This window comes from Urocitellus parryii, chromosome 7 (genome assembly GCF_045843805.1).
Source record: "Urocitellus parryii isolate mUroPar1 chromosome 7, mUroPar1.hap1, whole genome shotgun sequence".
In the NCBI taxonomy this organism is placed as follows: Eukaryota; Metazoa; Chordata; class Mammalia; order Rodentia; family Sciuridae; genus Urocitellus; species Urocitellus parryii.
The window spans coordinates 86,263,552-86,275,815 of NC_135537.1; positions in this window are offsets into that span (position 1 = coordinate 86,263,552).

A 12,264-nucleotide genomic window follows, 5' to 3' on the forward strand; every position below is an offset into this window, starting at 1 on the left:
TAAATTGAACTGGCACATTAAACCTCCGATGATTGCCTCTCAATCAAAATAATAAGAATAATAGATAAAAAACAACATTTGTGGCATTCCTGTGATGTGGCCACCCTCAGAGAAACTGCATTCTGGGGGAAAATAAATAAGATAGCAAATATACAATGTAATGTGACATGGTGAAAACTTCAGTAAAAGGATAAGTAATGTACAAGGCTGTGAAGAGTCATGTTTTAGAAACCTTTGTCAGGGAATAGCTCTCTACAGAAATGAGACCTTTAACAGAGAAGGATTCAGTTATGTTAAGATTTGCAGGAAAAGTGTTTTTTTATTTTTTTTATTTTTTAGTTCTCGGCAGACACAACATCTTTTGTTGGTATGTGGTGCTGAGGATCGAACCCGGGCCGCACGCATGCCAGGCGAGCGCGCTACTGCTTGAGCCACATCCCCAGCTCAGGAAAAGTGTTTTATGCAAAGGTAACACAAAGAGTAAAGTTCAGAGAGTGGAAGCTTACTTGGCACATTCAGAAAAGCAAGAGGACCTGTTTGTCTAGGGGGACACAGGGAGCAAGGGTTGGGAGTTGGTGCTGTATTAAAGGACAATCAAGGTCATCAAGTGGATTTTCAATGGCAGTTGAAGCATTGATAGATTTTGTTGATTTATATTTCATTCTAACCATAATTAGAAGCTGTTAGGTATTGCAAAGGGAAACCCAGTAGACTCTGTGTCTCTAGTTTAAAAAGGCACTCTGCTGGCCAGAATAAATAATAGAACAGGAAGGGAGGATGAGACCCAAGAAACAGGAGGCCAGGTGAACCTCAGCAGAAAGTCACCTGTTGCTCAGACCAATGTGATCGCTGTGAAGGTGGGAGGTGGGAGGATTCTCAATGTCTTGGAGATAAATCTGCCAGAACTTGCTGATATATTGCACGTGGAATGTGAAAGAAGGAGATGACCTAGAGATGATGTCCTATATTTGATTTGATTGCCTAAATGATCAGTACCCACCAATATTATCTGAAATAGGAAAGACTGAAGGATCTTGTTAGGCAATTAATTTGGAGATGTCCTTTGGGCATCCAAGTGGATTGTAAAGAACAAAACAAAACCAAAAAAAAAATGAACCATTAAAATCTGGCCTTCTGAGTTGAAGTTAAGGTTGGAGACAGAGATGGTGGAGTCCTTGTCTATTAGGTAGCTTCACTGAAGGAGGAAGTTGGTGGAGAGGGTGAAGTGGCTGTAGTCTGAGTCTTGGGCAGTTATGTCTTTGCAGGTGAAGAAGGAAAGAGTTAAGAAGAAATATGTGTACCAGAATAATTTCCTCTATAGGCTAAGGACAGAAAAATGATTGATAGGTAGAGAAGATGTGGATAGGCTCCCTTTGGATAAGGCATTTGGAAAGCGCCATTGGAATTGACTTAGTTAGCAGCATCCAAAAGACCGATTAGCAATGGAAATTCTGTCTAAAGTCAAGGAGACACCACTCATCTAACACACAGCCGAAGCACCTTGGTCTAAGTCAGGAGCAATGAGATTCTCAAAATATCCCAGGTAGGTATGGAGAGAGAGCAGGGTCAGGACAGGTGAGACTCTCCCAATAACTTAAGTAGCACAAATAAAGTTGGTAATTACAACTAATCATGAGAGGCAGAGGAGGAATTTCCTAGAATTAAGATAATCCTCATTGCAGTTTTTTAGTTTAAAAATGCTTATACATCATTACAAAACTCAAATTATACTGAAAACAATGAAGTTTATGAATTCATTTATGCCAGGCCCTGTTTTAGAGGTATGAGGTGCTAGAGACTGCCATGAAGATGGTGGATAGTAGAGAATGGGTACTCAGTAGATCGGGTCTCTAAAGATGGGTTGTTCATGGCTTTGGCATTGTGGAGGCTATCGCAAACCCAATTTGGAGATCCAGAGGGTTTGTTCACTGAACTTGGCCTATTTCTCCCCTAAAATCTTGCTTATTTATAATCTTGAAGTTAAAATTCTGACTTACCATTAGAAAAATGAGGGTGCAGGGGGCAGACTCTCAGTAACCCTGTGCTTGAGACTGATGTATAGATGAAGGCTTTGCAGATATACTAGTTGGTAGTGAGAGCTGTAACTTTAGAGAATGTTTAATGGTGTCTCACATGTCGTCCACTGGCTCTCAGGCTCTATTTCCTAGGCCAAATTGTGATCTGAAAATCACATGGTGGGAAAGGGATTAATGATGGGAGGTATAAGATTTCAACTGTACCTAAGTGTGTAATGCTTGCATCTGCAAACTATAGGGATGCACTACCCACTGAGACTGACCTTATTAATTTTGGGGATCACAGTGGCAATTTCCCCTCCTGGACAGTTCTTCAGACAGGGATAGACAATCCATGCATTTGTAATTGCTTCTCATTTGCATTTCTTCCTACTCTACATTCTGTTAGACAGAATTCCATCAGGTTGCAATCGAGCCCTGTTGGCATTACATATTTCTCCTTTGATCTTCAGTAGGCTGATTTTGCAGTTTATGGTTTAACTCTGAGAGTCAATATGCTTGCCTCCTTTCTAACTTCCAAGGAACACCTTCTTTGGGGCCAAAAAAAAATTGGAGAAATGAGCAACCCATGTGGAGAGGCTAGAAGAAAACCACAAAAGCCATCATCAATAATAATGTTATGGATGTCATTGTATTTCATAATTGGGACATCTTTTTGTTTTTAACTTTACAAAAGTAGTGAAAGAATTCTTCATTTAATGAGTGCTACTGGCTACATGATAAAGGGTACACATGAACAATACACAGTCTGTCAAGAGTTGGATTGTTACATCAGACTATCATTGTTCTCAGATTCAATATACTCACGTACATAGGCATGAATTTATTTCCACATCATTTATGTAGGTTACCAACCTTAAATTGAATACCTCCAATTTTCATCAGCCATACAGTGGTTTTGTTCTAGCCTCTGCACATTGGTTGCTCATTTCTCCAGTGGTGAAACATGAACCTCCATTGGCAGAAATAAAAGTTCCTCCTTACTTGACTAGAATCACCAAAAGTAGCCTCAAAATTGCTTACTCATTCAGAGCCAGAAAATGCCTATAAATTAGAGTTCAATGCTTCCTTGAATGTTTTTTTTTTTTTCTTTAGCTTTTAACATAAGAGTATGTGATTAAAATGCTGCTCCATATTTACTTACACTACCTCCTTTCCTTCACCTTCAGGACAGTTTTGTTATTGATTTAAAGAAATTCCAATCTGGCCAATCTTGGAAATTTTAACATTAAAATAAATAGTTAGGTGGTAATATGGAATCTAATAATTATTCATAAATCCCTAATGATATAAAAGAATAGGCGAATGGACTAGGGCTGTGCCTTAATCTAGAAAGTGGACCAGTGGGTACAGAAGTAGTGGTGGAATTAGAATGTCACCATGTGGTAAACATGGGCATCAATGTCATTACAGACCAGACACCATCAACTGTCACTGATACTGCAAAGTAAAAGTTGGACAAGAAGAGAATGTTTCCTTCAAAAGATACACAGTAAATTTCAAAAGGAAAAACAGTGGTTTCATAGTGTAGAAATTTGGCAGGTTCCATCCTAACTAAATGATCAGTGTTAAAGATCACACTTAATGATGTGGTCTTTCATGTCCCTGATAGAATGCTCTGAGACACAGTGTCTCTTTGCGATGTTGTTACAAACAAACAAACAAACAAAACAAAACATAGGGTAGTCTGAATCTAATCATAAGGAACATCTAACAAACCCAACCTGACAGTCTGCTTCCAAAGAATGTTCTGTATTTTCAAAAGTGGAGGTCATGAACGTTAAAGAAATACCGAGGAACTGTTCTGGCTTAAAATAAACTAGAAAATAATTATAGCCCAAAGCAGTGTAAGACCTTGGTGAGATTCCAGACAGGAAAATGTTTTTTTTATTTTCCTGGGGAAAAAAAGAATGACTAGTAAGATAATTGAGAAAATTTGAATTTGAAATTTGATTCAAAGGGGGATGACCATAGATTAGCTACCAAGATGTTTCAATATTGAGTTCCTAATTGAATAATTATATTATAGTCATATGAGAAATACAGAGCAATTTACATGCAATAGAACATCATGGCTTCAACTCATTCTTCAGAGAGAAGTAGAGAGAAAATAATTGAGATGGGCTGGTGCGTGGCTACTGATATTTGGAGACTCTGAGTGAAAAGTACAGAAGGTATTTGTAGGATATGACAGCAATTTGTAAAATCGTTATATTTTCTGTAAGTATGAAACTATTTCAAAATAAAAAGTTAATACTATTCTGAAAAAAAAATTCTGGCCACATTTTTTTCTCTAAACATATATCCTAATATTTTTCTATGAGAAGACAAAAAGATTCCATTAAGATACACTGCAGAGAATTCATGATGTCGCCACTTGAAGATGCACTGTTTTGCTTAATGTTTATTTCCCTATTTTGTGGGGGGGGGTGCTGGGGATTGAACCCAGGGCTTCATGCATGCCAGAGGAGTGACTTACCTCTGAGCCACATCCCCATCCTTCCTTTTATTTAATTTTTAGGCAAGATATGAATAAATACTTGTTGAAGGAATGAATAAAAGAAAGATTGAAATATGAGGAAAGAAGAAAGGAAAAGAGTAAGGAAGAAGATATAAAAGAAGAAATAAGGGAGGTTTAGAAGTATGGAAAAATCACTTATTAACTTAATAGTCATTGCTAACAGCCTGGAGGGAGCCATGCAAACGCCTGATTTAATCACCTATAAATGCATGTGTATTATTTAATGATCTGTATACATATATGTGTGGAACTACATACTAATATATTATTTATATATTACAGTTATATATGTAACATGCAAATACACCACTTATGTATGTGGTGTGTGTATGTGTGTGTGTGTGTGTGTGTGTATATATATATATATATATATATATATATATAATACATATATATATATATATATGTACATGTATATAGTGGCAGTGAGAAGGCTTTTCATACTGAAAATATTTTTGTGCATCTTAGAAAAAAATTTAAAGTAACCATTTTATTGTGAGCCCTTTTTTTAAAAAAAATTATCTAGGTATGAAAATAAATTCAAATAGTAGTATGTGAGGTCTTTTAATCACTTCTTAGATTTCAGCTTGGCATAAGTTGGGGTCCAGCATAGCATATTTTATAAATGCTTACTTTTTTTTAACTTTTCAAGTTTGACAGCTCACCCTACTAAGAATCTGTGACAAGCAGTATTTTCATTTCACTTTGCTCTCCGTCTTCCTGTGTTTGCAGTGGATGCAGAAATCCCTCCTCTGTAAAGAGTTATGTCAGTATTTAATGATAGTTTTTTACTCCCTATTAATCATGATTTTTAAAACGCGGTTCTGCGTCCGATGCCTCCTCTCTTTCATCCAAGTGAAAAGCCAAGATGTGCTTTTTTCTCAGGACTAATGTTCCTGTACTGGAGTAGTTCCTGGGTTTAGTACTCCTAAAACCTTCATGACTTTGAAATGAAAAATTGACTCAATTCCTTCTAAATGAAAGCTTTCTTCCTTCTAAACACCACTTTTGCTTCTGAAGACTGCTATTAATGTCTCATGTGCTTCTATGAGGATCTAAACACAGAACTGATGGCTGAAGCAACTACAAGGTGTCTGTCATGAACTAGAGGGTTATTTTTTTTAAAGGTAGCATCCTCTTTGTCAGAATTTTTATTTTCTTGAAATTTAGTGCAATAGCATAAAACTTTTTTATAGCTGATACATAATGTATGATGGCCCATAAATCTGAAATCTGTCTGGCATTGAACATGTACAAGCACCATGGTATAATAAATTGATTACGATGACTGACTTTAATAGCCCCCGCAGTCTAAGTTCAAAGCATTAGAGCTTTTGCAATGTTTTAAAACATTTTAAGTTCTAGCTATCCCATCACTTTTATCTGTTGAGATGGAGATAAACTAATTGAAAAGCATTTTTCTATAACTGTTTGGTTAAACCAATTCTACCCTTCTACCCTAACCACTGGCATTTGAAAGCCTCCTGACACTACTTAATTTAAAATTCCAAATTCTTCTTATATTGAACACACACACACAAAAAAAAAAAAAAAACAAGCTGGGATCATTTAGTTCTTGGGGAATACTGAGAATTAAGCTAAATACTCTCTGCAGTTACTAATATAGTAAACACTAGGTGAAATTTCCTCTGTAGTATCTAGTGTCTTCTGTCCTGATGTCCTCATCAGGAAAATCATCTTTCTCTAAACTTTGCCGATGGCAAGATAAGTTGTATGAAAATTATATGGAAAAGTTTGCAGTGGTTTCTTATTGAAGTTATAATCAGATGCTCACCTTTGCTCACTCAGTTGATGTGCTGGGTGTCCTGTGGCCGTCCCAACTCCCCAGCCCCCTCTCCTGAGCCACATCTCTCCCTCCTTGGGTGCTGGTCACACTGGCTGCCTGTGTCTACCTCAGACCTTTTGTACAAGAGCTCTTCTATCCCTGGGCACACTCTTCTTCCAGAAGTCTTCTTGGCTGATTTCATCCTCTTCCTCTTATTGATTTACTTAAAAAACATTTTTTAGATGGATCCAATGCCTTTATTTTGCCTATTTATTTTTATGTGGTGCTGAGGATCGAACCCAGGGCCTCACACACGCTAGGCAAGTATTCTGCCATTTAAGCCCCATGTCTTCTTCTTGAAGTCTCATTTTTAACCTTAGATAAATGCATCTGACTGCTCCATTTAAATCAGGCCCCCAGCCATTTGCTGTCACTGTCCTGTATTTATCGCTGTCTATTTGTAACATGTCACCTGCCACATGATATTCTGTTACTTCATTTATGTGTTTATTAGTTGTAGCCTCCATTATAACATCATCTCATAAAAGCAGAGATTTTTTTTCTTCTTGTTCACACTTATACTCCCAGTTATAAAGGGATCCCATGCTAAGGGGAGTCTCTGGAAATGTTTGTTGAGTGAATGAATGATGAATGAATGATGCCTATAGACAAATTATCTCTTCTCTCAGTATAACTCATCAAATCAGGTAACTCCTTGCTTTTCTAGTTGTTTCACCACTGGAAAGCTTTGAAACAAGTTTTTTTTAAAATTCTCATTTGTTATATTTGACAGCAGAATGCACTTCAATTCATATTACACATATAGAGCACAGTTTTTCATATCTCTGGTTGTTCACAAGGTAGAATCACATCATTCGTATGTTCATACATGTACTTAAGGTAATGACATCCATGTAATTCCACCGTGTCTCCTACCTCCATACTCACTCCCTGAAACAAGGTTTTGATGAAAAAGCCTAATGCACATCTTTTCGTTCTTTCGTTTGTTTTTGTTTTGCCAAAATGCTGCAAAACAGTCGTGCAAAGATTTCCTTGATTTGGGTGAATACTGAAAAGTTTCAAATCTGTCTTAAATTCGATGCCAATTCTCTGTCTGGGTCATTCTTCAGGGTAGATTCTGAGACTTTGTTGTGATGTGGGATGCCCCTCAGAAGAGCTTTGTGTTTGGATGTTGAGAAGGTGGCTTGGGAAGCACCTTCCGCCTCACACACATGAGGCAAAAGCAATGCTTTTAGCTTCTTTGGAGAGTAGAAGTCTGGTACTCACCCCTTCAACAAGCCCCGTACCATGCATGACCCCTCTTAGGTTTGGCCCAGTTCTCAGAGAACAGCATTGAACCCCACTGTTTCTCTCCTCCTCCTGCCCTGCCCATCATCCCTTTACACCAAAGATAGAAGGCATAATAGAAACTGCAGTGTGACTTTTTTTTTTTTTTTTTTTTTTTTTTACTGTGGTTCCCAAGGACGTGGGACAAGCAGAACTCAGTAGGGCAGAGAAGGGGCCTGGACTTTTCGATCAACTCCTGTGACTTATGAGTTGTGTCCACTCCCTCTGTACCACCTTTCCAAAAAATGGGAGTGATATGAGTGCCTGCCTCATCCAGGTGCTGGGATGCATGTGCAGGACAATTCACAGGCAGTGCTGAGCACAGACAGTATATGCCATATACAAGGAGGAAAGAGGTTTTATTACCAGTGCATGTTTTCTATGATTATTGCTTTGCACCTGTGTCTGGCCTGGGTGCTCCATGCAAGCCTTTTCAGACAGCAGCAGGATTGATGGGAGCCAGATGCATGAGTCTCCTCCACAGGTGGCCCTGGGGAAGCTCCTCAGGTGGCTGAAGACAGAGAACAGAGTGGCGGAGAGAGCTGACCGTTGCCATGGGGTGCAGAGAGGACTGAACACAGCCCGCAGCTTCAAGAGTAAGGCCAGAGACACAGAGTTCTCTTGCATTTTGGCCCAAGAAGTGATATAACTGGGTGGTTTTTATATTTCCTTGAGAGAGAAAAGAAAAAAAGAGAACCCTCTAGAATTGTTTTTCTGTTTCTCATTTATTGAAATGGGTCTGATTTTCGTGGGTATGAAATTTGGAATTCGTTTCCTTTCCTCACTTGTCTTCCTGTAGCCATCAAACCAGTATTTCCTCTTGAATACCGATGGCAGCTGTACCTTATTTCCAGTGACAGCATGCAGACCCAGGTTTGGTTCTGACCATGTAGCTTCCCTGAAGCTGCCTCCTGTTCCTTTGAAATATGTGCCATCCGCGGCCACATAAATCCTTCCTGAATCCACACGGTAATTCAAACATATGGTAAAGGAAATTCTGAGGTTTTATCTGCCAAGCCTGACCTCCAACTTCCAGCTAACAGATTGCTGTGTGATTTTTAATTAAGTCTTCATACTCACAAGGACCGGTTGTTAGATAAATGTGGTGTGAATAGCATATTGTGGCATCATTATGGTTTTTAGTCTGAGTATCATTTCCTTCAAAGAAGCTTATCAAAAGGAAATTGACATTATTTCACTTTTTGTTGTTGTTGTTGTTGTTGTTGTTGTTAGTGGGGATGGAACCCAGGAGTGCCTTACCACTGAGCTACATCTCCCGCCCTTTTCATTTTTTATTTTGAAGCAGAGTCTCACTCAGTTGTGTACAGCCTCACTGAATTACTGATGTTGGCCTCAAACCTGTGATCCTTCTGCCTCAGCCTCCATAATGAGATGAGATGACAGGCATGTGCCACTCCTCATGGGAAACTACCAGCAGAATGAACCTGGCAAAAAATGAAATATTCTGATATTGTAGACTTCTGTTTTCCCCTCCACAATGGATAAACCCCAGATGGAGTCATGATTTAAATACAAACAAATTAATCAGTAAATAACTTGGAGGAAAGTACAGAAAACGACTTGCATTACCTTGCAATGAGGAGAGTTTTCTTCAATAAACTATGTATCTCAGGGAAGAGGCTGCAATGCTTGATTGGTAACATTATTTAAGAGTTTGCAAGACAAAAATACAGCAAAGAATACCAAATAAGTATTTGTGCAACATAGTATTAAACTGGAGGCAGATCCATGAACCCGAGATATAATAGATACTCAAAAATGAATGTCAAGTCAAAATACAAACATTCCAAACAGGTATCTGAATATGAGTGACATCTTTTGATCCCTAACTTGCATTATAAAAGGATCTGGGCAATCATTGGTGGTGGGCTGGGGAAGGGTGGAATGGAAACTGGAAGAAGTAATTGTCCAGGGGATATCTGGGGTAACTGCTGCAGATGGAAAATCTGCAGAGGCACAGAGGGGTGGGGTGATTTTGTGGAAAATAAAAGAGGCACAGAGGGGTGGGGGACCATACAGTGGCTGCAGAAGGGACTTCCTGTCCAGCCTTCCTGAATGCTTTCCTAGCTTGGTTATGTAAGGGGTAAGGCACCCAGCTGTGAGTGAGATGGAGCTTCAGGGGAAGGGATTCCAGAGATCTTGAGAAGATACAAGACGTGGAACCATTATCTAGGAGACACAGAAAATAAACAGACCAGGAAACACTGCTGGAGTTGGGATCTGAAATCTCCCCCAAAGGAGCTTGGTCCTCAGCTTGGGGCTGTTGGGAGGAAGTGGGACCTTTAAGAGGTGGGGCCTAGCGGGAGGTTCTGTGTCTTTGGGGGTGTATCCTTAGAGGGGATTGTGGGATGCTAATCTCTTCCTGTTTTCTTTTTCCCCCAGCTGTTGTGAGGTGAGCAGCTTATTCCATCACACACTCCTCATCATGATGTGCTTCATCACCGTGAGCCCAAAAGCAATGGAGCCAATCAATCATGGGCTGGAACTTCCAAAACCGTGAGCCAAATGAACCTTTCTTCTTTTTTAGTTGATCATCTCAGATCTATCCATGACAGTAATGTAAAGCTGACCAACACACACAATATAATAGCCAGGAAGCCAGATAGACTAGTCTGAGGATTGAAATGAATTTTGACTGGTCAGCCTGTTTGATTTTCTGCAAACATGCTGCTGAATAGATTCAGACAGAAAATGGGAGAAACTTGAAGCTACCCAGAGTTAGTGTTTGCCAAATGAATTGAAAAAGCACAAGGTATCTGAGCATGACAGGGAGTGTGGGTGGATGATTTTTTATGAGTGACTATGGACTGTAAACTGGACAATGGGGAAACATGAGCCATCATGGCCAAATGGAAGCATTGTGGGTCCCATCAAATCTGAGAAGTGTTGACCTTGGGGTAGCACATGGGGTAAACTGGACGGCAGAAGTCCTATTATTCTCACCAGGAAAAATATGTAAAATAGTTATATGTTACCCACAGGAAATGGTAACATAAATCGTGACACATCCATATTATATATTTCTGACAAGTGATAAAAAATATCATACAGTTTGGCTACATATACTGGAGAAAATGCTAATGATAGGGGAGAAGCCAAGTGAGCGATAGATAGTACAATATAGATGGTTGAATCTCACATAAAAATGTGCATTCACAACCAAAAAGGTCACACCCATGTGAAAATAGATATCAAATGGTATAGAAGGGTCTGACCCAAATTGGTCACTGAGCAGAAGAGTGCAGAACCCCTAGAAGATAGCTCCCTGGGGAGAGGGACCCTGAGTCTATTCCCCACCAAATTAACCACCACCTGTCCAGGGCACAGTGGCTGTGCAGGAGTTCAGTGTCACGGTTCTGTGGATGAGTAACTTTGTCTTTACCCTGGATATTTCTTTTCAGCTAAAACTTGAAGACACTGTGTTTACCCTTCATAAAATTAAAACTAACCAACCTAACCCAGAACTGAGAATAAATATACCACGGAAAGTCCTCAAACACACATTTTCAATTAAGACAGGGCTTGTGAGAGTGCAACGGATGAAATTCTGAACCTTGAAATGATTTTCCTCTGAATGAGTCACATATTATTTTTTACTCTCTTTTTATGTGCGTTTTCTCTAATGTAAAGACGAATTAAAAAGTAGTTTGTGGCGCGCAAAGCTCTGGCATCTTCCCATGTCATTCCAGAAGCTTCCTCTGCAGAGGGCAAAATAAAAAAAAATAAATGACTATTCACAGATATCAACACAAAACAACCCCATTGTGCTGATTAAAATCAAGCTGTAACGTCTACCGGCCTTCATGTAACACCTCTGTAATGCCGTTTGGTCGCTCCTGGTGGACTATTAATTCACCAGCCTGATTTTCTTGCCTTACTACTTGGTGCTTTATGTATGTTTGTAGGGGAAGAAGTTTTATAGCAACCTCAAATTAGACTTGGAGAGACTTCATTCTTAACTGGTTTAAATATTGGTCTCATGAAGCACATTTTTAAAAATTTTTTTAGAAACAAACAGGTCACTGGTGTAAAATGAGAGAGAGAGAGAGAGAGAGAGAGAGAGAGAGAGAGAGAGAGAGAGATTGATTTTTATTTATTCCATCATCGTCTTTTTGTTAGCTATGATCTGCAAGAGAAAGGCGCTTAGGCATCCAGTTAAGTGGGGGCATCCAAGGTCAGTCACATGCAGGAAGAGGAAGGCAGGCTGGAAGGACTCACTCTCCTCCAGGTTTTTAAAGATTAAGCAAAGAACATTCACCCTCTGCTGGTTGTTCTGAAAAGAACATAAAGCAAAGTTAAAGATGAGAGGAGGGTGGAAAAATAAGAGGGGCAGAGACAGAAGAAGTAGAAGAAAGGAAGAAAGGGAGGGAAAGAAATCTGTCCTGAAGATACTATGTACCGTGTGACAGTCCTGCTGGGGATCCTGAATCTAACCCATGATGAATTCTTCTATTTTATTTCACATTTTCAACTCTAATCTGAAAATGGTCCACAGAATAGAAACCACATAGCATCAGGGCCTTTGGGTGGCATTAAGGTGACAGATTGTAGTA